The sequence below is a fragment of the Anolis carolinensis genome, chromosome 2 (genome assembly GCF_035594765.1).
Source record: "Anolis carolinensis isolate JA03-04 chromosome 2, rAnoCar3.1.pri, whole genome shotgun sequence".
NCBI lineage: Eukaryota > Metazoa > Chordata > Lepidosauria > Squamata > Dactyloidae > Anolis > Anolis carolinensis.
In genome coordinates this window covers 208348541-208372714 of record NC_085842.1, presented here as the reverse complement: position 1 = coordinate 208372714, position 24174 = coordinate 208348541, and the positions used below count along the sequence as shown (strand labels likewise).

The following is a 24174-nucleotide window of genomic DNA, read 5'->3' as shown; positions in this document are numbered from 1 at the left end:
GCAACATCTACATGGATGGGTTGCTGTGGGCTGTATAGCTATGTTCCAGAAGCATGCTCTCCTGACGTTTCGCCCACATTTATGACAAGCATCCTCAGAGGTTGTGAGATCTGTTGGAACCTAGGCCAGTGGGGTTTGTATATCTGTGAAAGGTCCAGGGTGGGAGAAAGAACTCTTGTCTGATTGAAGCAAGTGTGAATGTTACAACTGGTCACTTTGATTAGCATTGAATAGCCTTGCAGCTTCAAAGCTTGGCTGCTTCCTGCCTGGGGGAATCCTTAGCAGGCCTTGATTGTTTCCTGTCTGGAATTCCCCTGTTTTCTGAGTTGTTCTTTATTTATTTACTGTCCTGATTTTAGAGGTTTTTTAAAATACTGGTAGCCAGATTTTGTCCATTTTCATGGTTCCCTCCTTTGGGTTGAAACTGTCCATATGCGTGTGGATTTCAGTGGCTTCTCTGAGTGGTTCACATGGTGGTTGTTAGAGTGGTCCAGCATTTCTCTATTCTCAAATAATATACTGTGTCCAGGTTGGTTTATCAGATGCTCTGCTATGGCTGAATTCTAACAACCATACAATAGTTCTTCCTCCCACCCTGGACCTTCCACAGATATATAAACCTCCCATGCCTAGCTTCCAACAAACCTCACAACCTCTTAGGGTGCCTGCCATAGATGTGGGCAAAAAGTCAGGAGAGAATGCTTCTGGAACATGACCATACAGCCCGGAAAACTCACAGCAGCCCAGTGATTCCGGCCATGAAATTCTTCTGCCATGATTGGATGCTGAGTGAATACACTCAGCGATTGTCAATTGGTTGAAGGTTCTCTTTCAGTTGGGACCGGAGCCTCCGGTGGCCTAGGGGATAAAAGCCTTGTGACTTGAAGGTTGGGTTGCTGACCTGAAGGCTGCCAGGTTCGAATCCCACCCGGGGAGAGTCCAGATGAGCTCCCTCTATCAGCTCCAGCTCCATGCGGAGACATGAGAGAAGCCTCCCACAAGGATGGTAAAACATCCAGGCGTCCCCTGGGTAACGTCCTTGCAGACGGTCAATTCTCTCACTCCAGAAGCAACTCCGGTTGCTCCTGATACGAAAAAAAAAAGTTGGGACTGACCAACAGGTTTCTAAAGGGAAGATGAATGCTATAGAGCTAAGGGTGAGCAACATCTACATGGTTGTTTTGTTGTTGTGTCGTTTCTGGGGCATATCTTTGCCTTCCTCACACTCCCAGCTTCAGGGGAAGGCAAAGGCAAACCCAAGTCAGTTTAGTGCAGCAAGAGGACCTCGTATCCACGGATTAGAGTCGCATTAAGATCTGGGCCGTCAATTTGGTGACTAAGGGACGGGTGCCTCCCACAAAACCGCAGAGAAGAGGGAAGAAACCCTCCCAAGCCTCCGCCAGAGAAAACCCAGACGTCGACGTCACCTTCTTTTTTTACTGGAAGAATAATTGCTAAAATTTAGCCAACGGCGGGGAGAGCTGAATAAACAGATTGTTTCCGGGACAAGAGAGAGGCAGATTCACCCTTCAAATAATATATATATTTCATTGCTGTATAGAAACATCAGCTTGGTGTTGTTGGAGGGTTGGATTCTGATTCTGGAGACCAGGGTTTGAATTCCCGCTCAGCCAGGGAAACCCAGGGCCCTTCCACACAGCCATATAACCCAGAATATCAAGGCAGAACATCCCACAATATCTGCTTTGAACTAGGTGATCAGAGTCCACACTGCATTATATTCCAGTTCAAAGCAGACAATGTGGGATTTTATTCAGCTGTGTGGAAGGGTCCCCACAGGGTGACCTCGGGCAAGTCACACTCTCTCAGCCTCTGCATGCTGATCAAATTCTGGCAAAAACACCCGCCACAAATCAGTAATTACTTGAAGACACACAAGTGATAAAGAATGGATCATTTCCAAGGATATGTATTTCTCTGCTGATGGGTTGGATTTGCACAGTTATTGATATGAAGAGTTTAAATACCCCAAAGGCACCTGATCCCCTCTGATCTTGGTAGCTAAACAGAATTAGTACTTAGATGGGAAACTACCAAGGTGTTGTATATTTCAGAGGGACATGTCCTTGTCAAATCACCTTTCAGGATTCCCCCCCCCCCCCCCCAATTATATGAGATTCATTAGGCACATATACACAATATTCCAGAATTGTAGAATTAATGCAACTTGATGCCACTTTAACTGTCATGACTCAATGCTATGCAGTTATGGGAGTTGTAGTTTTGCAAGGTCTCTGCTAAAGAAGGCTGGAGCCCCACTACTGATCTCAGGATTCCATAGCATTGAGCCACCGCAGTTAAAGTGGTGTCAAACTGTATTAATTCTACCCTGTAGATGCAACCTTGTATAAATAAGGCGTGTGTGTTGGTAGTTTCGCAAACTCAAGCCCCTTCCATACAACTGAATACAATCCCACATTTTCTGCTTTGAACTGGAATATATAGCAGTGTGGACTCAGATAACCCAGTTCAAAGCAGATGTGTGGGGTTTTCTGCCTTGATATTCTGGGTTATATGGCTGTGTGGAAGAGCCCTATAACCCCCTTGACACTGCCATGTAAAATCCAGAATGTCTGTTTTGAACTGGATTATATGGCAGTGTAGACTCATAAATATGGACTTAAATGCGTTTAATTGTTTTTAATTGTATTTTAGTATTTTATTTTATTTTAAATTGTGGTTTTATTGTATTCTGTTTTTAAAGGCATTGAATTTTTGCCTAGGTTTTGAAGCCGCCCTGAGCCCCCCCCCCCCCCCCCCCTTGAGAAAGGCGGGTAAAAGTGCCAATCGAGTTCAAAGCAGATAATTTGGATTGTCTGCACTGATAAACTGGGTTAAATGGCAGTGTAGAAGGGGCTGAAGATATTTGTAAGGGAAGGGGTCTATCTAGACATGAGAAGGTGACCATATTGCTGATTTGTGCCTTCAAGTTGTATTGATTTATTGAGAATTTATAAGGGGCCTACAACAGACCATTATAATACAGTTCAAATTGGATTATATGTCAGTTTAGATGGGGCCATTCCGTTGTTGCTAGCTAACTTGAATCTCTATACTGGAAGAAAGGCGGGATAAAAATAAATAAAATAAACACTGTGCAGACCTTGCAAATCCGGGAGCGACAAAGGCCCCTCACAGCCATATAATCCAGATTATCAAAGCAGATAATCCACTTTATCTGCTTTGAAATGGATTATATGAATCTACACTGCCAGACAATCCAGTTCAAAGCAGATAATCTGGATTTTATATGACACTGTAGAATGGGGCACAGACTGAACTCAGCTCTCACAAGAGAGTAGGGACAAGATTCCCATTCACCTTCACTTTTCTTCTCTTTTCTTTCTCAGCCTCCTCCCAAAGGTGTTGTTTCATTTACACAGATACCCGTGAAGGCAAGCCAAAGGAATGGAAGGGAAAAAAGCGTCTGTATGCTCGTCTTTTAGAGGATCTTTTATTTTCTTTCTCGAAATTCACGCAAACCCACCAGCCTTTTAAAGAAGGAAATTACTCTGCTTCTTCCAAAACAGCATCAATCCTAAATCATCAACTCGTTGAAATAAAAACTACCGCCTCATCAAGAATGTGAAAGTTTCTGGTTTCCCTTGAGTTATGAGCATTGAACTTTATTTCCTTTCATTAGGATTATTAAATTAGGCCGGGCTGATAAAGTCAGTGGGATAAATGTTGATGTATTGTCAGGTATTAGTTTGTGGATCTGCTCCTCCAACTTCTAACTTATGAATTTCTCTTTGCCTGTTGGGTTATCTAGCAATTTTAGGGGTTTTGCATGTGATGTGGGAAATGGGAGTATATTTCCTGGGGACATACAGGAAGTGACATATGCCTTTAGAATTTGGGGCATAAAATGGAAGACTTTCTTTTGTTTTCTCTCTTTGCTCCTCTTCTTGATCCTGCCATGCCTGGTGTTACTTCTTGTTAAGAGATATCTAGTATCCTGAACTGTATTCTTTTGCAACTAAGATGTTTTTACCTGTATAACCATCATCGTACAAGATTGTGAGTAAACATATTTTTACTATTTTACTTTTGATGTCTCTGATGCTTATTTTATGCACATGACTCTTTAAAGGGAAAGGGAGGCTGGCTATTTTTCTTTTTTCTCACCTCTGCTCACATAAACCCCTAGACTTCTATGTTTTTGTAACTCTGCACCAATATCTAACCATATTGGTATCATAATCATAACAGGTTATGAATATATTCCTAGGTTATGATCATATTTTCCCCTAGAAAATAAATCCCATTGGGTTCAGGGAGTTGATTTAGTCTTGAATAAATAGACACAGTTTAGGGCCCTTCCACGCAGCTACATAACTCAGAATATCAAGGCAGAAAATCCCACAATATCTGCTTTGAACTGGGTTATCTGAGTCCACACTGCCATATATTCCAGTTTAATGTGGATTTTCTACAGCTGTATGGAAACGGCCTCTTTGTAGTGCTAGCGGACCTTACTCGGGTTAATCCCAGTCTTTTAAGTTGCATCTGCACTGTAAAACTAATGCAGTTTGGTTAGGTACAAGCACACTTTGGCAAAGAAGGCTAAAGACCTTGTAAAACTGCAACTCTCATGCTTTCATAGCATTAAACAATGGCTGTTAAAGTGGAGTCAAACTGTATTAGTTCTGCAGTGTTGACACACCACAGCAGTTTTGTCATTAAAACAATTTAGCATTACAATATTAAAATGCATCAAAATTGCTCACCCACCCCAAAATCTCAATCAATCTACTTACATCTTTGTTGAAGTTCTGAGGCTGAATCTACACTGCCCTAAATCCCAGGATCTGATCCTAGATTATCTTCACTGAACTGGATTATATGAGTCTATACTGCCAGAAAGTCTGAGATAAGCAGATAATCTGGGATCAGATCAGGAAATATAGGGCAGTGTAGAGCCATCTGAGGGCCCTTTCAGATAGGCCTATATCACAGGATCTGATCCCAGGTTTTCTGTTTATCTCAGATAATCCGGCAGTGTGGACTCATATAATAAAGTTTAAAGCAGAAAACCTGGGATCAGATCCTGGGATACAGGGCCTGTCTAGAAGGGCCCTGAGTTCCTCAAGATCCATTAAGTTCATGTAGTCTGATGCCCCTTCTATACTGCCATATAATCTAGATTATCTGATATGAACTGGATTATATGAGTCTACACATTGCCATATCATCCAGCTCAAAGCAGATAATCTGGATTTTATATGACAGTGTAGAAGGGTTCATAAAAGAATGAGAAAAATGATCAAAATGTGGATTTTGATCCTTTAAAAATAAATAGAACATACAGAATGTGTGTGTGTGTGAGAGAGAGAGAGAGAGAGAGAGAAAGAGACATTCTCTTGTTTATCACATTTTCAGAATATAATGAATCTCATACTTCGACAAACCACTACAGCAGGATTTATAGTCCTTCCAGTGCTGATAGACTGCAACTCCCATCAGTCTCAATTTGGTTATACAGTAGAGTCTCACTTATCCAACATAAACGGGCCAGCAGAATGTTGGATAAGCGAATATGTTGGATAATAAGGAGGGATTAAGGAAAAGCCTATTAAACATCAAATTAGGTTATGATTTTACAAATTAAGCACTAAAATATCATGTCGTACAACAAATTTGACAGAAAAAGTAGTTCAATACGCAGTAATGCTATGTTGCAATTACTGTATTTACGAATTTAACATCAAAATATCACGATGTTTTGAAAACATTGACTACAAAAATGCGTTGGATAATCCAGAACGTTGGATAAGCGAGTGTTGGATAAGTGAAACTCTACTGTAATTGCATGGCCATTGCAGTCCAATGGTAGAAAGAAGGTCATAGGTTCTGTCAACCTCCACTTTAAAGAAAGTTGTAGGAAACACAGTGAGAAGGGAGGTGATACCTTGCATGATAGGCCTCCTCTTGGTAATAGTATAAGATCACCATAACCACTAGCCTTATATTCAATGAATTTATCTAATCCTCTTTCAATATTTTCCAAAACTAGTCTCTGTTCTTAGATCTTGTGGCAAGCAGTTTCTGGGGATAATATTTAACTGGGAGTAGGTTCCTACTGAATGCAATGGGACATACCTTTTAGTAGACATACTTAGTGGCCAAACACAAATCAAGGAACATGAAAGGTACTGTAGACTAATTCAACCAGAGAAGTCAGCCATAGCAGAGCACTTGATGAACCAACCTGGACACAGAATATTATTTGAGAATACAGTAATGTTGGACCACTCTAACAACCACCATGTCAGACTACACAGAGAAGCCATTGAAATTGACAAGCATGTCAACACTTTCAACAGAAAGGATGAAAACATGAAAATGGACAAAATCTGGCTACCAGTATTTAAAAAACTATAAAATCAGGACAGTAAATAAAGAACAACACTCAGAAAATGGGAATTCCAGACATGAATTAAACAGGGCCAGTTACCTCCCAACAAAGGATTCTCCCAGGCAGGAAGCAGTCAGAGTTTGAAGCTGCAAGGCTATTCAATGATAATCAAAGTGACCAGTTGTAACATTCCCACTTGCCTCAAACAGACAAGACTTCTTTCTCCCGCCCTGGACATTCCACAGATATATCAGCCCCACTTGCCTAGTTTCCAACAGATCTCACAAGTTCTGAGGATGCCTGCCATAGATGTGGGTGAAATATCAGGAGAGAATGCATCTGGAACATGGCCATACAGCCTGGAAAACCCACAGCAACCCATACATAGGACTGTTATACAAACTGAACTGTGAAATGTACCACATAGAGTTGTATATTTATTCTCCCTTGTCTGTCCAAAATTTGCCAGCATTGAGTTTCCTTGCATAGTCAGGGTATAGACTGTCCCATAATAAAAAGAAAAGAAAAAAAGTCTCCATCCACATTCTCCACAAAATTATACAACACCGTTATCATATCTTCTATTACTTGAACTTTAGGGCAAAAAAAGTTCTTCATCATTATAATCTCTCCAAAACACAACTTGAATCCTCACCATTTTAACAGCTTGGTTTTGCTGTCTTTTATTCTGTACACACCTATCAAGATTCTGCCTATATAAATTTAATAAAGAAACAGCCCCAATAAATAATAACTTTGGTTATCAATTAAGGGGACTATGTGCATCTCTTTTGTCAAACTTCTGATATTTCTCACGCTTGGATTTGAGCTAGCTGAATACAAATGAAATGTGTCAAACCCAAATATACATGGAATCCCATGTTGACATTCCATAGGTTTCTTTTAGCTCTTTGCTAGTGGGAGGGGAATCCCTGAGGGTATATTTCCGGATCAGCCACCATTTAGCATGGGTCTGACAACAGAGACCTCCTCAGGCAACATGGCAAGGTGGTGGTCAAGTAGGAAGTATGGTAAAATAGGTGATGATAGAACTTATGCCATTAGGGAAAGCAAAAATGCAAGTTATTCCACAGCACACTCAGCATGGATTAAAATGCATTTTGTGTCATGATCCTTGTTCAGTCAAGTCACAGATTGTGGATGTCTTTTTCTTCTTATTTATCCAGATTAAAGAACAACAGCTTCTTTTTTTCTGCTTCTCTCCTCTAATAAAATCATTTGCAGGTTTAGTTTTACCACAAATTGAGCAATCCTGAGTATTTTAAACAAAATTAGACCCCAGGATTGATTCTCTTCTAGCTAAGCAGGGTCAGCCTTTATAAGTGCTTGCATGAGAGACTAATTTCAAGCTGTATTTTAGCAGAAGGAACTGGCAAAACTGAGAATTTCTTGCTTTAAAAAAAACCTACAAAATTCAAGGGGGTCCCTGCCTAATTCAAGTAAGCAAGACACACTGAATGCCATGTAAGTGTGCAGCAATTTGTGTCACATGGCTACTCTGCAGAAAACAACAAGTACATTGGACAGTGTAACTCTTTCTATGACCTTTCGGAAATAAGCCCCATTGAATTAAATGGTACTTACTCCCAGGTATGTATTTTTTTATCAAGGGTGGGGAACAAATGCCATTTCAGATGTTATACCCATAAGCCTGAGCTGTTATAGCAAATTGTGAGGAATGACATGACTTTCATGTCACACTTACTATAATTAGGGCCACACTTACTATAATTAAATATCCAGTTTCAACATTTCACTGCTTCAGATGGAAGAGTTATTAAGATGCATACATGTGTATGCATGCTCACACACATGTAAGTGCACACACCACACACAATTTGGCTACTGAAAGCAGGGGAGCATCAGAAATATCAACATGGCACAATTACCTCTAGTTTTTTCAATAATAACTTAATAATAACTTTATTTTTGTACCCCGTCTCCTTTATTTATTTATTTATTTATTTATTTATTACAATATTTATATCCCGCCCTTCTCACCCAACAGGGGACTCAGGGCGGCTTACAATAAAACGCATATATAAAAAATTATACAGTACAATATAAATCAGTTAAAAATTATAACTGATAAAAACACATTATAAAATGTACAGTGTCGATATGTGAGATTAGATTACACATTGTAAGATAAAACACATTAGAAAATATAGGTAGACGTGTTCAGTTCAAAAAAAAAAAATGTCCCCGAAGGGACTCGATGCAGCTTATATAGGGACGAGCCCAATTAACATAGTTAAAATATAAAATATGAACATACTAAGTACATACATGGTACATAGAAGTGCATAAACAATAACATAAAAACAGATAAACAGGAACATTATAACAAAAATAAATTAACCATCAAAACAGCCAATAAAATTGAAATAATGGTTCCTAGGTGTGGGTGGGCAGGCTAGTGCAAATCAATTTTGAAGGTTCAAGATGACACAACAAAAAAAAACTTTTATTAGTTTTGGCTGAAAGTAGCCAAAATTGATGCTTTTTGCATATTCTTATAAAAATAATGCTAGCCGGCTAAGGAGTGAAACAAATTATCAATAATGAAGGTGGAAAGATCATCCCTTTATTCTTGATTAGGCCTAAGCTTCTTGTTTGACTATGGCCTCATCTATACTACCATATAATGCAGTTTGAAAATACATTACATTGTAGTGTAGATGGCGGTCTGTGTTTGGCGGATCAAAAGCAATTTTAATAGATGTTTGAGTTTTTTTGCCATCTCACCCTAAATTTTATTATTGTCATTGCTGTTGCTGTGCATCTTCCATTCATTTCTGATTTATAGAAGCCCTAACAGTGTGACTTGCGCAAGGTCACTCAGTGGGTTCCCAAAGCTAAACAGGTCTCCAAACTCATTATCCAGTGCTCAAACCACTACACTGGTTCTCTTATCATAAACACTCTATATGAAGTACAGTAAATTCTCAGGCCCCTTCTACACTGCCATGTAAAATCCAGATTATTTGCTTTGAACTGAGTTATCTGGCAGTGTAGACTCATATAATCCAGTTCAAATCAGATAGTGTTGATTATCTGATTTGATAATCTGGATTATATGGCAGAGTAGAAGGGACCACTGTTAGCCATCACCCATAGGGATTGGTAGATGATGGACAAATGCAGTTTCTGGTTGCTTGAGAGTTACTATTAAAATAAATCTAAGGCTGGATCTACACTGTTCTATATCACAAGATGTGATTTAAGATTATCCCAGATAATCTGGGATAAGCAGTTAATCTGAGATCATTGACGATATTAATATTGAAATTAGTAATTAGTAATCAATAAAGACAAATCAAGACAAACTTAGTTTAATGTAACACAGTTGTACTGCTTCATTATATTATAAAAACAGAATATTTATTTATTTATTTATTTCCTTCTTTCCAGTTGCTTGTGAATTCTGATTGCTTGATTTCTAGTCAACTGAGAGACTACTGTGTATAGAAAACTTGTGTGATCCTTTGATCAAGTCAGGCTTTCTTCTTTAGTGTGATTTGGTGTGATTTCCTACTCTAAGTCCTGAGCAAGAGGAGGGCAAGACTGTTGCCTTTGTTGTTACACTGCAACTCTCAGAAGACCTACCCTGCATACAAAGAATGTTGGTAATTGCAGTCCTAAAAGACCTTGGAGGGCCACACTTTAAACACTCCCATCCTGTAGGAAGATTTTTTTTTATTAGTAACGGCCCATATGACGGAAAATCTCTGTGAAAAGTGAAAAATTAATGTCATATTTTTTATGTGTGTACCTAAACTATAGAAACAGGCCTACAGCCTTGTACTAAGGAAGAGGAGATAAGTAAGTGAAAAAACATATATAAATATTCATAACCCAATGTATCTTCAGATCCTTTAATTGCTTCATCTGATGTAGCCACTGGGTAGAATAATTTCTTCATATTTTTCTTAATATTACCACAAGCAAATATCTGGAGATTTAGTTTTTAAAAGATTAAAATTGAAAGAAAGGAGGAAGAAGCCCTGAGGTGCAGGTTCTGATCTGATAAGAGCCTTAGCCTGAAAAGGTTGTATGATGTGGCTTCATGGGTTACCTCCAGCACTTTTTAAATGTTGCCTTCCCTCATAGATATATTTTTCTTTCTATTCAAGAGATGATTACATCTAAATATAGAATGAAGTCCATAGCTGGGTAAAACAATGCTCTTTATTAGTATCAATAGATATGTCAACAATGGCCAAGCCTTTGAGTTCCCCAGAACTCTTCAGCAATTGGGGGGGGGGGGGGGAGAGGAGAAACAGATATTCCACTTTCTTCGAACTGGAGCATTCTTTTCTTATCTGAAATTTTTCATTAATTTGTCCCCATTATTAGTGAAGAAATGACCTATGAGGAGGAAATGGGCAATGTTAACCATTTTCATCCTGTTGCAATTACATAGCAATTGAAGACTATTCATCATTCAGAATTCATCCTATGCAAATTTCATGATTTTTTCCTCACAGAAAATATCATTGTGCATGTAGGAAACAGCAGTTACTTCACAAAAAACAAAAAAAAAACCCCACAAAAACAAAAACAAAAAAACACACACTTCTACAAAATTGTTGTTAGTTCTGCTATTATGTCATCGATGTGATTTTCGGCATTAAAAAGTCTGAATTTTGTACAAAGTGAGTTCTGAACTGTGAACATTTTCATCATTTAATTTAAAAATCTTCTCATTATACTTTTTTGACACTCAAGAAACAAATTCCCAACCATTAAATAAATATTAATATTCTTTCCTTCCCTATCAGCCACAGAGAAAGAGGGGATAGGTAGCAGAACAGTTGGGAAATCAGCAGTGGTGGGTCAGATAATCCAATCCAAACTTTGATGGAGCTATCTGGCTGTGCTATGTAGCAATGCAGGAGCAGCCCTCCATTGGACATGGACATTGTGCAAAGAATGTCCCCATAGTTAAAGCAATGGTATTCCCTGTAGTAAGCTATGGATGCGAGAGCTGAACCATAAGGAAGGCTGAGCGAAGGAAGATAGACGCTTTTGAACTGTGGAGTTGGAGGAAAATTCTGAGAGTTCCTTGGACTGCAAGAAGATCCAAAGAGTTCATACTCCAGGAAATAATGCCCGACTGCTCACTGTAGGGAAAGATATTAGAGGCATAGACAAAGTACTTTGGCCACATAATGAGAAGACAGGAAAGCTCGGAGAAGGCAATGATTCTGGGGAAAGCTGGGGAAAGCTTGGAGAAGGCAATGATGCTAGGGAAAATGGAAGGAAAAAGGGTCGACCAAGGGCAAGATGAATAGATGGTAACCTTGAAGTGACTGGCTTGACCTTGAAGGAGCTGGGGGTGGCCACGGCCAACAGGGAGCTCTGGCATGGGCTGGTCCAGGAGGTCATGAAGAGTCGGAAGCGACTGATCGAATAAACTACAACATTGTGAAATTGCACAATTGTAATTCCTGCAGACCTAAACTATTTATGAACATGAAATTGTGCAAGAGATGTCTGGTCAATGAAAACAAAAACTACAAAAAGAGGCTTAAAAGAGGCGGTGGTCTCTCCTCTGCTGAAAAAAAAAACACAGATTTAGATTGCTAATTTCCCTCCAGCTACCACCCAGTTTCGAATCTTTCATTTCTGGGCAAGGTGATTGAGAGGGCAGTAGCGGTGCAGCTGCAGCAGTTCCTAGACGACACAGCCAGACTGGATCCTTTCCAATCCGGCTTCTGTGTGGGGCACGGGACAGTGACTGTATTGGTTTCCATCACGGATCATCTTCAATGCCAGCTTGACCAGGGCAGGTTGGTGCTGCTTGTGTTATTGGATCTCACAGCAGCATTTGACACAATCGATCACAATCTTCTGACCCACCGCCTTGCTGTTGCTGGAGTCAGGGGGACAGCTTTAAATTGGCTGGCCTCCTTTCTTCGCAACTGTGGACAGAGAGTAGAGAGGGGAGGCCTGGTCTCTGAAAGGTCCCCTCTACTTTGTGGGGTTCCTCAGGGGGCCATTCTCTCCCCTCTGTTGTTTAATGTCTATATGTGACCACTTGCTCAGCTGGTCCAAGATTTCAGGCTTGAGTGTTATCAATACGCTGACCACACTCAGCTTGTGTTAAAGATGGAAGGCTGACCGGATTCTGTACCCGACAATTTTCATCAGTGCCTTGAGGCCGTTATTGGATGGTTGAGTTCCAGCAGGTTGAGGGTGAATCCAGCAAAGACGGAGATCCTATGGCAGGGTCGACCAGGCAGCGGAGATATCCAGTTGCCAATCCTGGATGGCGAAGTGCTACGCCTGTCTTCACTGGTAAAGAGTCTGGGAGTCCTCTTGGACCCTTTACTGACGATGGAGGCCCAGGTCTCAACTGTTAGCAAAACTGCCTTTTTTCATCTTCAGCAGGCTAGACGGCTAGCCCCCTATCTGTCTAGGGACAACCTGGTTACGGTGATCCAGGCTACGATCATCTCGAGACTGGGCTACTGTAACGCCCTTTACATTGGCCTTCCTGTGTCGGTGATCCGGAAGCTCAAATTGGTGCAAAATGCAGCTGCCCGGCTCCTTGCGGGAGTCCCGATGAGATGCCACATAACACCAGTCTTACTGCAGCTGCACTGGTTACCAATTGAGCACAAGATCACTTTCAAAGTGATGGTACTTACCTTTAAGGCCTTACATGGTCTAGGGCCGATGTACCTGAGGGACCGCCTCACCCCCTACAAACCGCAGAGATCCCTCCGTTCTGAGGACCAAGACCTATTGGAAGTCCCCAGTTTTAAGACCTTGCGTCTAACAACAACTAGATGCAGAGCCTTTTCAGCAGTGGCACCATCTCTCTGGAACACTCTGCCACCTGAGGTTCGTGCCTTAAGGGACTTATCAGCCTTTCGCAGGGCATGTAAGACACACCTGTTTCGGCAGGCTTTTGATTTCTGTTATTGATGTTTTTAAAAATGTTTTAAAGATGTTTTAAAGATGTTTTTAAATTCTTAGAGTTTAGCTTGTTCTTGTAAGCCGCCCCGAGCCCTAGGGGAGTGGCGGCATATAAGTTTGAATAATAAATAAATAAATAAATAAAAGGGAATTGTCATAACCCTGGTGACCACCCAAAAATGCTTTACAGAGCACCAAAGGGTGGGAGCAGGATAGTGGAAGTAGTACACCAAAGAATTGTGCTGGATGATATACAAATCCCTATTCACTCACACATAACATTTGCTATTTTTATTTATATTTTTGGGTGCTTTTTCACATTTTTGAGAGACCCTGAAAATGTGGAAGGGCTATTCTATATAGAATTAATCTTATTGTGCTTCCCTCCGGCTTAGGACTCTGCCCTGTAGTCTGGGCCGTAGCCGGGGGGAGGGGCAGGGTTAAGGGTTCAACCCCCCCCCCCCAAATGTGTCAGATAAAAAAACCCAGTTTACTCATGAATTTTAACTGGTTTACCAATTCATGAGTAAACCAGGTTTTTTCAACCTGACACATTTAGGTGTGTGTGTGTGTGTGTATGGGGGGGGGGGGTGTTGAAGCCTTAACCCCCCCCCCCCCTCCCGGCTATGGCCCTGCCTGTAGTTATGGCCCTAAGAGCCCCCCAAAACAGTGACATTCAGGAATTGTTATTCAGCAAAAGAAAATTTCTGCAGCATATGATGCACAATCATAATAATATGGCTGATGCAACTCAACACAATGTCATTGAAGATGACACATCACACTTTACCCAGGCACACTGCCAAATATCATTTCGAATCCTGAGCCTGAACTTTAGTTTTCGTGGATGTGCAAGGATTGGGGTTGCAAAATATCAGCAGCTGACAATCCAGCAAGAGCCAAAAAGTATAAATATGTGGCTTTACCACCTGGGGTCTTTTCCTTTTGGTTTTGGTTGTGGCAATAAAGAAACCATTGTTTGAGGGTTTGGGGGAGATGGCATGTGGACGAAGCACATGTGTCCCCATTGTTTCAGGAGGATCCTTGAGCTGCGGTTGCTGCTGGGGTCATTGCTGCTATTCAAATTGAGAATGGCACTTAACATGGTAGGAATGCCCATTACATTTTCTCCCATTCATCTAATCTTTCAGTCCAGTCCAGTCCAGTCATGCCTTGTCATTTGCGGAACAAGTTGGACAAGCATTGGCAGAAACATGTCAGGGTGGCTTCACACATGCCTGGACATAAATTGGTTTCTTGTCATCATCTGATAGCTTCTTTTGAGAGACTTCTCAGCCTATTGTGTGAATGGCTTGATTGATTGTAGGCCCTTGTGATGAAGTCTTTCTGGAGAGGATTAGCTGAGCTTTCCTGCTGTTGTAATAGTCAGGGTCAAGCAAACGGCTACCATGGTATAGCTATGTGGCTTACTTTATGGAAGATAGAGCTTAGAAGTAACTAGCCAGAAATAAAAGTTACTTTCATTCATTTTCTAGGGCATATCTAAGTTGCATCATGACTATAATAACAAATGACAGTTTCACACTTTTTGTAGTATAGCAGCCACAGCTTTATTCAAAGACATAGATATGTTAGCGTATTTCAGAAGTAAAAACATTTTGGTCATGCTCCTGAGAGAAAAGCATAATAATAATAATAATAATAATAATAATAATAATAATAATAATAATAATCTGCGTGCATTATCCGAAAATACATCACACAGTCCTAGACACTTGGGAAGTGTTCGACTTGTGATTTTGTGATACAAAATCCAGCATATCTATCTTGTTTGCTGTGTCATACAATGTTGTTGTGTCAATAATAATAACAATAATAAAGTAGCATGCTTGAGTCTAACTGAGAAAAAGGAATTTCCAGTGTAAGCATTGGTTGATTCCAGTCCAACTAATCAAGGCTTAGAGACCAACCTGCTCCTAATTAGTCTCAAAGTGTTACAGGATTCCTTTATATCATTTTGTAGGTGTTTTAGGTTCACCTTACACTGAAGACACACAACATCAACAAGCAAACACCAATGGATTATACCAGGGTTGAATGAAAAATAATGCCTCCACCTTCATTACTTGGGTTTGGATGGGAATATTTTAATAAATCAAACACAGAAATAATCCTTAGAATGTGCTCTTTAACTACCACTATACACTTTTCCACATAATCACCATACAATTGGATATATTTCTGCCAACAATGAGCAAGTTTTCTGAAGCCATCATGGAAGAAGTTGACACTCTGTTTCCGGAACCAGTGTCTGGTACACAGATCTTCTGATAGCCAAGCAAAGCAATAATGTGACCCACACATTTTTGTAAAATGCCGATTATGCTTGAAATTTCTCTCTGAGTGATACGACGATCATCCTGAATCAAACTGTCAACCTTTTGCTTGTGAAACTCAGTGGTTGCTGTCACAGGACGTCAACTCTTTGTTTGTCACACAAGTCAGATGTTCCCACCTTAACATCTTTAAACTTACTCGCCCAACGATGCACAGTACTCACATCAACACAATCACCATAAACAGCTTGCATTCTCTGATGAATCTCCTTTGGGTTGACACCTTCTGCTGTCAAGAATTCAATGACTGCACGTTGCTTAAGTTGCATTGACCAACCATCTGCGCAGGATTCCATACTTCACACTTTAACAACACAACCGTTCAATGCTAAGGCTTCCCGCCAAATGGAACTGTAGAGGAGAGTCTACTGAACAAGCCAGTACCTGCTGTATACCAGTACTGCCATCTGTTGAAGAGTTACGAAGGTGGCGGCATTACTTTTCATTCAACCCTGGTAGAACTCTGATGCATTTATTTCAAAAGTGACTAAACATAACTGCTCAATTTGTAATTATTCAACATAACTGTTTATTATTAAGTCACTGATAATGTAACAAAATTTGAAAAGGTTTCTGTTCCTGGTTTGTAAATGTTTTTTCCTATTTAATAGTGCAGTACATACTTTAAAAGTAGCTTTTATACTCTGGAAACTTCATTTCTGTGGTTGCCACAAACTATGTTGAATTGGTTGAGACACTATGAGATATTCACTGAAAAACTTGAGCAAAATGTTCTGCAGGATATCCCGCAAAAAAGTTTTTGCAGTTTAATAAACTTTTTCCATGTTTTTATGATAGAACCAATTAGAAAATGACATTTATAACCCAGGACCAAAATTGTGTTACATAGTGTACTCAGTCATGTGCAAAGTACAGTGCACCTCAGTGTGTGATGTGCATCAGTGTCCAATGACCAAACTGACATACACACATAAGTTTACTTATGAAGTTGCAATTCCTGACCTTTAGCCCAGCTTCCACCAACCTAGTGGATTGAAAGCAAAATGTGAGTAGATAAATAGGAACTACTTAAAAGTGGGGAGGTATTAAGACACTCATAAGGAAATTCCAGGAAAATACTGGTGATTCAATAAAAAAGGAGGTAGTTATGAACAAAGCTCTTTGACAGGGAGATGGAGCGACGGCACCTCCCCCCCCCCCCCATGGCTGGAACTGAGCAGAAGCCTCCATGAAGCTGAAGATGGGAAAAGCCTATATACCCCTATCGATGTTCAATTGTTTGTTTGTTTATAAAAATGGCATTAAATATTTGCCACATATGTATGTTCTGAGATTCGCCCTGAATCCACTTCAGGATGAGAAGGGCAGAATATAAATACTGTAAATAAATAATAAATAAATAATTTTGCCTCAGTTTTAAACTTTTGAACTATCTCCAAAGACAGACAAGGAGAATTGTCTATCACAAAAGTATAATGAGGGGAGGTCACTATAGTGTGTCTCAGGCCACTTCATGGTCTTATCTACTCCACTCTCTTGGGAATGTCTGAAAAACCAGTATTGGCTAAAATGTTCATTCAGATTAACAATGCCTGCCTTGTTTCATCCTGCTGACCGGATCCGATATAGCTGACCTGAGATGATCTTAAACAGTTGATTTTAAGTGGAGATAACTGTTTTAATATTTATGTATTTATAGCTTATTTAATGTTCCGGCATTGAATGTTTGGTGTATATATGTTGTGCTCCGCCCTGAGTCCCCTTCAGGGTGAGAAAGGAGGAATATACATGTTTTAAACAAACAAACAAATTAATTGTGCTTTCTACTAGACCTCAATAACAAAATCCATGGGATTTATTACAGACCAACTGGGAAACATCTTTATTTTCCCTGTAAGAATCAGAACTAGAGAAAAGTTGCCTTTCATGTACTTGTTTCAGAATTCTGCAAAGTCTTAGGAAGTTGGAGGAATATTTTTTTTCACTGCAAGTTAAAAAAGAATGAAATATTTTTGGGCAAAGCTTTAACTACAGGCTTCAAAGACAAGAAAAAATGAACATTGATGACTGTCAGAAGCACATGCATATTGGAGTCAGAAAGTGACATCTGTTATCACCTTGAAATTAAGCTGTCATTTGTAAAGAAAATAAAAACAGATTTGGTATGAGTTAGTTAACACCAACAGGTATGAGTCCACTAGATTGAACTGAAGGTTGTTGTTTTATCTTGTCTTATATTGTTGTTATGCATTTTAATGTATTATACTTTAAACTGTGTCATTCGAGCTTGGCCACATGTAAGCCGCCCCGAGTCCCTTCGGGGAGATGGAGGTGGGGTAAAAAAAATATTATTTATTCATCATCATCATCATCATCATCATCATCATCATCATCATCATCATCATCATGTGAACGAACTTCTTAAGGATTAAGGAGGGATTTAAGGAAGAACTGCAGTTAGACTGCTGAAATGGGATTTAGGAAATCCAAGTTCCTATCCTCAATTAGCAATAAAACCTGCTGGGTGACTTCAGGCTTGTCCCATACCCTCTAAACCTAACTAATCCCATATGGATGTTGTGAGAATAAAAGTGGGAAAAGGGGAACAACAGGTAGATTGCCTCAAGCTTCTTGGAAGAAAGTTGTTATACAAATTTAACTAATGTAATTATGTAAATAAATAAGGATTGGATACAGACTTAATTTATAGTTACAGCAGTCCCATCAAATACTATGAAATGTATGATACTTGTATATGGGATTAAGTTGATTCCCATTAATTTCAATGTGTCAGCTGGGACTATGACTAAATTCTGGATCTTGTCTATTTTCTGTAATTGCATACAACTTCCAGTAGCAACTACAGTTTTACTGCAATTGAGTAAGTAGCAACTGAGGGTTCAGTTAGATGAATATTTGAATAGAATATTATTCATTGAGTATGCTGTGAGCTACAATATAACTTAGGCTGTTTAGCTTATTCAGGTTCCTCAAATATATTACCCATTCCAAGTCCTCTGTCTTGAAAAGTTTTATTGTAAACAAACCCCGTGTCTGATCCAACTTTGAGCATAAATGCCTGGGTTGGAGCCAATGTATGCATCACATTGATCCAGCCAATTAAAAATAGCCCATACACCCCATTTTATTTAGCTGATTAATACATTCAAAAGGAATAAAATTCTATATGAAAAAAATCATATTGAGTCAGGAAAAATAGTATGCCTCTTCCTTCTTTCCTCTTTCCCACTTTTCTCCTTCCTCATCTTTAAATAGAATGCATTCTTTTTTTTTTAGTTTTAAATATGTTTTTATGATTTTTAACCAAATTGTTTAAAAAATTAATGTTATTTAATTTTGTTTCAATACTTGTATATTTGTATATTTCAAAATTGTATTGAAATACTTTTTAATGTAAGCAGCTTTGAGGGAGCTTCCAACATTCACATAAATGTGCACCAAAGTGGGTTTAAAAACCTGCTTTGGTACGCATTTCTGTCCTCACACTTCCCCCAAAATTCAGGCTTTCCTGGTTGGTGTCCCCATGCACTCCAGGTAACTTCAGGGAGGACATGGGGCCACCCCAACCGAAAAGACCTTAAAATTAAAAGAAAACTTACTGGGCTGCCATGACGCCTCTCTAGCAAACCTCCTGATGCGTAGAAATGATGCGCCAGGAAGCGAGGGGAGGAATTATTTGGCTCCCCTGCCTCCTTGCACATCATTTCTACAAACCAGGAGGTTTGCTGGAGAAGCATCGTGACTCCCTGGTAAGTTTTCTTTTAATTTGAAGGCGTTTGGAGTGGGGTTTGGGGAGGTGGTGTGTGCCATCTCGCATCTTTGGGCTCCAGGAGCCCAAAGAGTTTGAGATGGGTGTGGGAATTGGCCCTTGCATAGTCGTTCGACTACCTGGTAGTCAGTCCCCACAGGCCTCAAACCCCATTAGACTTTGAGGAAGGCTCAGTCTAAAGGGGTATCAAATTTATCTGCTTTGTCCTGAATTAATTTTCTTTTACAGGAGGCATCATTTGGATCTCTGGTAAAAGTCCGACAGTGTCCGCATTTTGGGCCCTGTCTGGAAGAGCCCTGAGTCTCCTTTGTCGAGAGAAAAAGTGGAATAATAATAATAATAATAATAATAATAATAATAATAATAATTTCAACAATAAGACACTATCTTAGAACAATTTACACAAATGTTTATGGCAAACATTATTAACTTGTTGGGTTTTTAGAATAAAACACGATTGCTCAATTAATTGGAGGTGGAGCATTTTTGGATGATGAGAAGGTGTCTAACTGATTAGCCTTGCCAATTCATCAACCTACCACCGCCTTCTTATTCCAAAAGACTAAATGTAACTTTCCATTGTAATTGCCCTGGCTTTCCCTTCCAGAAAGGCATTTCCTGTTGCATTTTCCTCTGATAGCTTAAAGGGCTCTGAAGATAATAATTACTATACTGAAAAGTATGTAAAATATGACTGAGCTTTGACTGCAGCCCCATGTAACACTGTAAATATTTCAGTTAACTCAACACAGGCCAGGTTGAGACGGGATGTGAATCAGATAGGTGATTTCATCACTTGAAAGACCTCCTTTAATTAGAGGATTGATCAATACTGCAAAGTAACTGAATATGAATTGTGGTGTGTATATGGTGTTGACTCCAAATTGGTAAAAGGGCAAGCTGTGCTTCACACACTTATTTGAATGCATTGTTGAGAGTTATACCTCCATATATATTGCCATTGTCTAAGCGCTTACCCCCATAGTAGTTAAGTGTGCAGCTAAACTGGCCAGATCAATTCTTCCTAAACCTACTCATTTCATGTCACTTGGCCAGACAACAAAGGTTATATCCAGTTTGCGATTTCTGTTGAAAGATCCAAACCTTTGGATTTCCAAATTACGACTCAGGTTCAGGAGTCAAGCTGAAATGGATTCGTTCAAAACTCAATTCAAGCAAAAGAAGGCCATATTCCAGAGCACTATATTGGGATCCAAATAAAAATGTTGGCATTGATCACTGCAGTCTGCACATATTCAGTACCTTATAAGTGTGTAGGAAAATCAAGAGTTGATTGGAAAGGAAGCTATTACAACTGTGAGAAACCATCCTACCTTATATCCAACCCATGCTCCTCCCTAGCTCCAGCCTCAGCTGAGTCCTTAGGACAGGCATGGGCAAACTAAGGCTTGTGGGGGGGGCGGGGCGGATGTGACCCCCTGGATGCTTAGTTCAGGCCCTCTTCATTTCCCGTCTTCTTGGCATAAGGACCCGCCGTGTCCTTATGTCAAAAAGATGAGTGAGGAAGGCAGATGGCAGCCAAGAGCCCCCTGGAGCACTCTCAGCCACCGTGTGTCTCACCCTCCTCCTCCTCCAGGCATAAGGACATGCAAGCAGTCACATCCCTATGCCAGGAGTATAGCTTGAGGAAGCCATACGGCAGCCGAGAACCCCTGGAACACTTCCAGCCACTGCCTGTCTCACCCTCCTCCTGACATAATGCTGAGGATGAGGAGGATGGGGGGAAGGATTGGGGAGGGGGGAGGATTGGGGCGGTCACTGCATGTCCTGCCTTCTTCCTGGCATAAGGATGCGGCAAGCAGAACAACATGAGAATGACCCGACCCCTGCACTACCTCCTCCTGGCCCCTCTTCTCTTGGGCCCATGCTTGCCCACTGTGTGCCTGCCCCCCCCCTTCCTGACCCCACCCTCCCAGCCAGGCCTGCAATGTGGCCCCAAAGCAAAAAAGTTTGCCCATGCCTGCCTTAGGAGATGCTGCAATTACAAAGATTCCAGAGCACAACCATCTGAGGTGTAGATCCTCACTACAAAACTATAACATCATTAAACAATTTCAATTCCCATGACTCCATCCTATGGAATCCTCTAATTTAGAGTGTGGTAGCATTTCTAACTGGAATTCTATAGTCCACTTTCCTGAACTAAATAATGAGCTCTCTAGGTGATAATTCTAAGTCCCTCACCAAAAGGCTAATCCCAGTTTTCCATAAAATGGAGCCACGGCATTCAACATGATGTTAGAATTGTTAATGTTAACACACTCCTAAAGTGGGGCTTCTGCTATTTTCTAACTTCTGCTTCTTTTTGATTAAAGTTTTGTTGGACTTTAAAATCTTTACAAAAATAAGACTATCTGAATACATTCAGCTGCCAATTGTGACTGGAGAAGAGCCCATGAATCAACTGCTGCATGGAAAATCAGCAAATCCAATTCACCCAATGGGTCCACTCTAGTTAGAACTGGATTTAGGCTTCCACATATCAATCCTACAATTAATGACAGAGAGAAAGTATTACTGTAACAAGGATTGCTTCATTAAACAGATACATGTTACAAAGACAACTAACTGAATTCAGTGAAAGCTACTTAGTGAGCATGCCAAGAGAAAGTGCAGCACAGCTAGTACAGTACTATTGTGAGAGTAGACGTCCATCATTACTGATCTTGCTAGCCCATCAAGGCTGGCCCTATATTCAGGCAAAGCAAGGCTACTATCCCAGGCTACAGAAACTAGGAAAGACTTACTGTCTTGGTCCTCCAGTCATTCCTCTTAAGTCCCAAAGTCATTTGTTGTTGTTGTTGTTGTTGTTGTTGTTGTTGTTGTTGTTGTTGTTGTTGCTGAAGGAAAGTGCTATGCATGCTGCATTCCCCAAAAGTCTTGAACTGATTTGCAGGCATACATTGGTTTGTTCGCATATATCCCACATTTCTCCCCTAAGGACTGAAGGTGGTTAACAAATATAGCGCATAGCCTTGAAAATCAATATTAGAGTACAACCAAAAGCATAATATATTTTTTAAAAGTTTTAAAACACTTAAACAAGTGGTTCTCAACTTGTGAGTCCCCACAGGTTGGTCTTCAACTCCCAGAAATCCTAATCAATGGTAAACTGGCTGGGATTTCTGGGAGCTGTAGGCCAAAACACTTGGGGACCCATGGATTGAGAACCACTGACTTAAACAACGAGAAATGAGAAAAAGTCCAACACACTCCTCGGTTAAAAGACACTTCAGCAGAATAAAAATCAAAGCCTACCTAAATAAAACAGCTTTGACTACTAAGTGGAAAGAGAACAGAGGAAACCTATTTGCCTCTGATGAGAGAGAGTTCTACAGTATGGGAAAAGGCATTAAGAAGGCATTAATCTTTTGTGTCCTCACCAAACATGCTTGTGAAGATAATGTAAGAGAAATCTTTCCCATGAAGATCACAAAACTATGAGCAGGTTCATATAGAATTCCTACATTATTGTTGGAAGAAACAGCAATAGCTTTGAGCATGGTGCTTATAGAGGATGATTGGGACTTGGAAAGCCTGGATACCAATCCCCACTGAGCCCTGAAATCTCCGTGGGTAACTCACTTGATTGTTCTAGTAAAAATAGGGTGTGGGTGGAAAATCATGTGCACTGCCTTGAGCTTATAAAATAACATGCAGAATATAGATTAATACATAAATACATGAATATCTTTAGCTGCTGATGTGCAGTTGACCTAGAAATCACAGTATGAGAGAGAAACTGTTTCCAAACTCTAGGACCAGTTAAGCAGAGCAGGGGAGCACTGAGGAAAACACCAATGCCCCATAATTTCTGCAAATTATATTTATAGTTTGAGACAAAAGCAGCATCACCTCTGAAAGAACACTTGATGGCTTGAAAGTATGAAAGTATGTACTGCTAAGTATGTGATGTCACACAAACACACAATAAGTCACCAGCTGATGCTTTCAGTCAATTATGACAACAAGCCTGAAGGAACAGCTAGTGAAAAGGAAAGATTTCCAGATTTCCTTATTGAAAGCTTAAAGGTTTATGGCTAAATGGCATGTGGAAAGCCTCACATTCAATCATGTAGATCAGGACTAGGATAGATTTCTTTTTCCTGGAGAACCACTACAATATAAACAATGCTAAAGTAGATGTACCAATGGTCTGGCTCAGTGTAAGACAGCTTCCTATATTGCATAAGATCAGTTCGTGCTCAGCATCTGATCTTTTCCCAAATCCCAGGAACATCATAGCCCAGATAAACAGCCAGTCCTGAATGTTTGTGTATCACTTAAAATTATTAATTCCAAGTCCAATCAACTTACAGCCCTATGGCTATTGACTTGAGAAGGTTCAGGACACACGCCAAGGATCCCATTTACAAATTAATATTCCACATCGTCTTTAATTGATGTCATTCACATATGCGGGCCATTAATTATTTTATGCTGTAGAAATTAAATAACATGTTTTAGTAAATCCTTTAGGTAGACCTTATCAGGAGCTAAACCAAATAAATTTTCCAGTGAATATGAAACTGCACCCAATGGGATTTGCTTCCATATAAGAAATGCATGGTATTACAGCATGAATGATTGAGGGAAAGAACTGGGTGTTGAAAAGGGCTGTATTGCTGCATATCTACAATTCAAAAAAGAAACCAAAATTGCTACTTTGAGAGAGGTTTTTAAATCTGGAATTCAACAAACCCGTCAGAGCATTTATC

General features: G+C 40.0%; 2 long non-coding RNA genes across 2 annotated transcripts in view; one reads left to right on the top strand and one right to left on the bottom strand.

Annotated features, from left to right (window-relative positions):
* Nucleotides 1–4068, top strand: part of LOC107982387 (uncharacterized) — a 75787-nt gene extending 71719 nt beyond the window's left edge. The window contains exon 5 of the long non-coding RNA XR_001729901.2: nt 3372–4068. This is a non-coding gene — a long non-coding RNA (uncharacterized LOC107982387). The remainder of the gene's footprint in view (nt 1–3371) is intronic.
* A 6505-nt stretch (nt 4069–10573) lies between these two features.
* Nucleotides 10574–23340, bottom strand: LOC134295843 (uncharacterized). The gene is made up of 3 exons (XR_010002433.1): nt 23312–23340; nt 22204–22399; nt 10574–10771 (listed from the first exon to the last, which is right to left on the bottom strand). It is a non-coding gene; the product is annotated as an uncharacterized LOC134295843 (long non-coding RNA).
* Nucleotides 23341–24174: the final 834 nt, after the last annotated feature.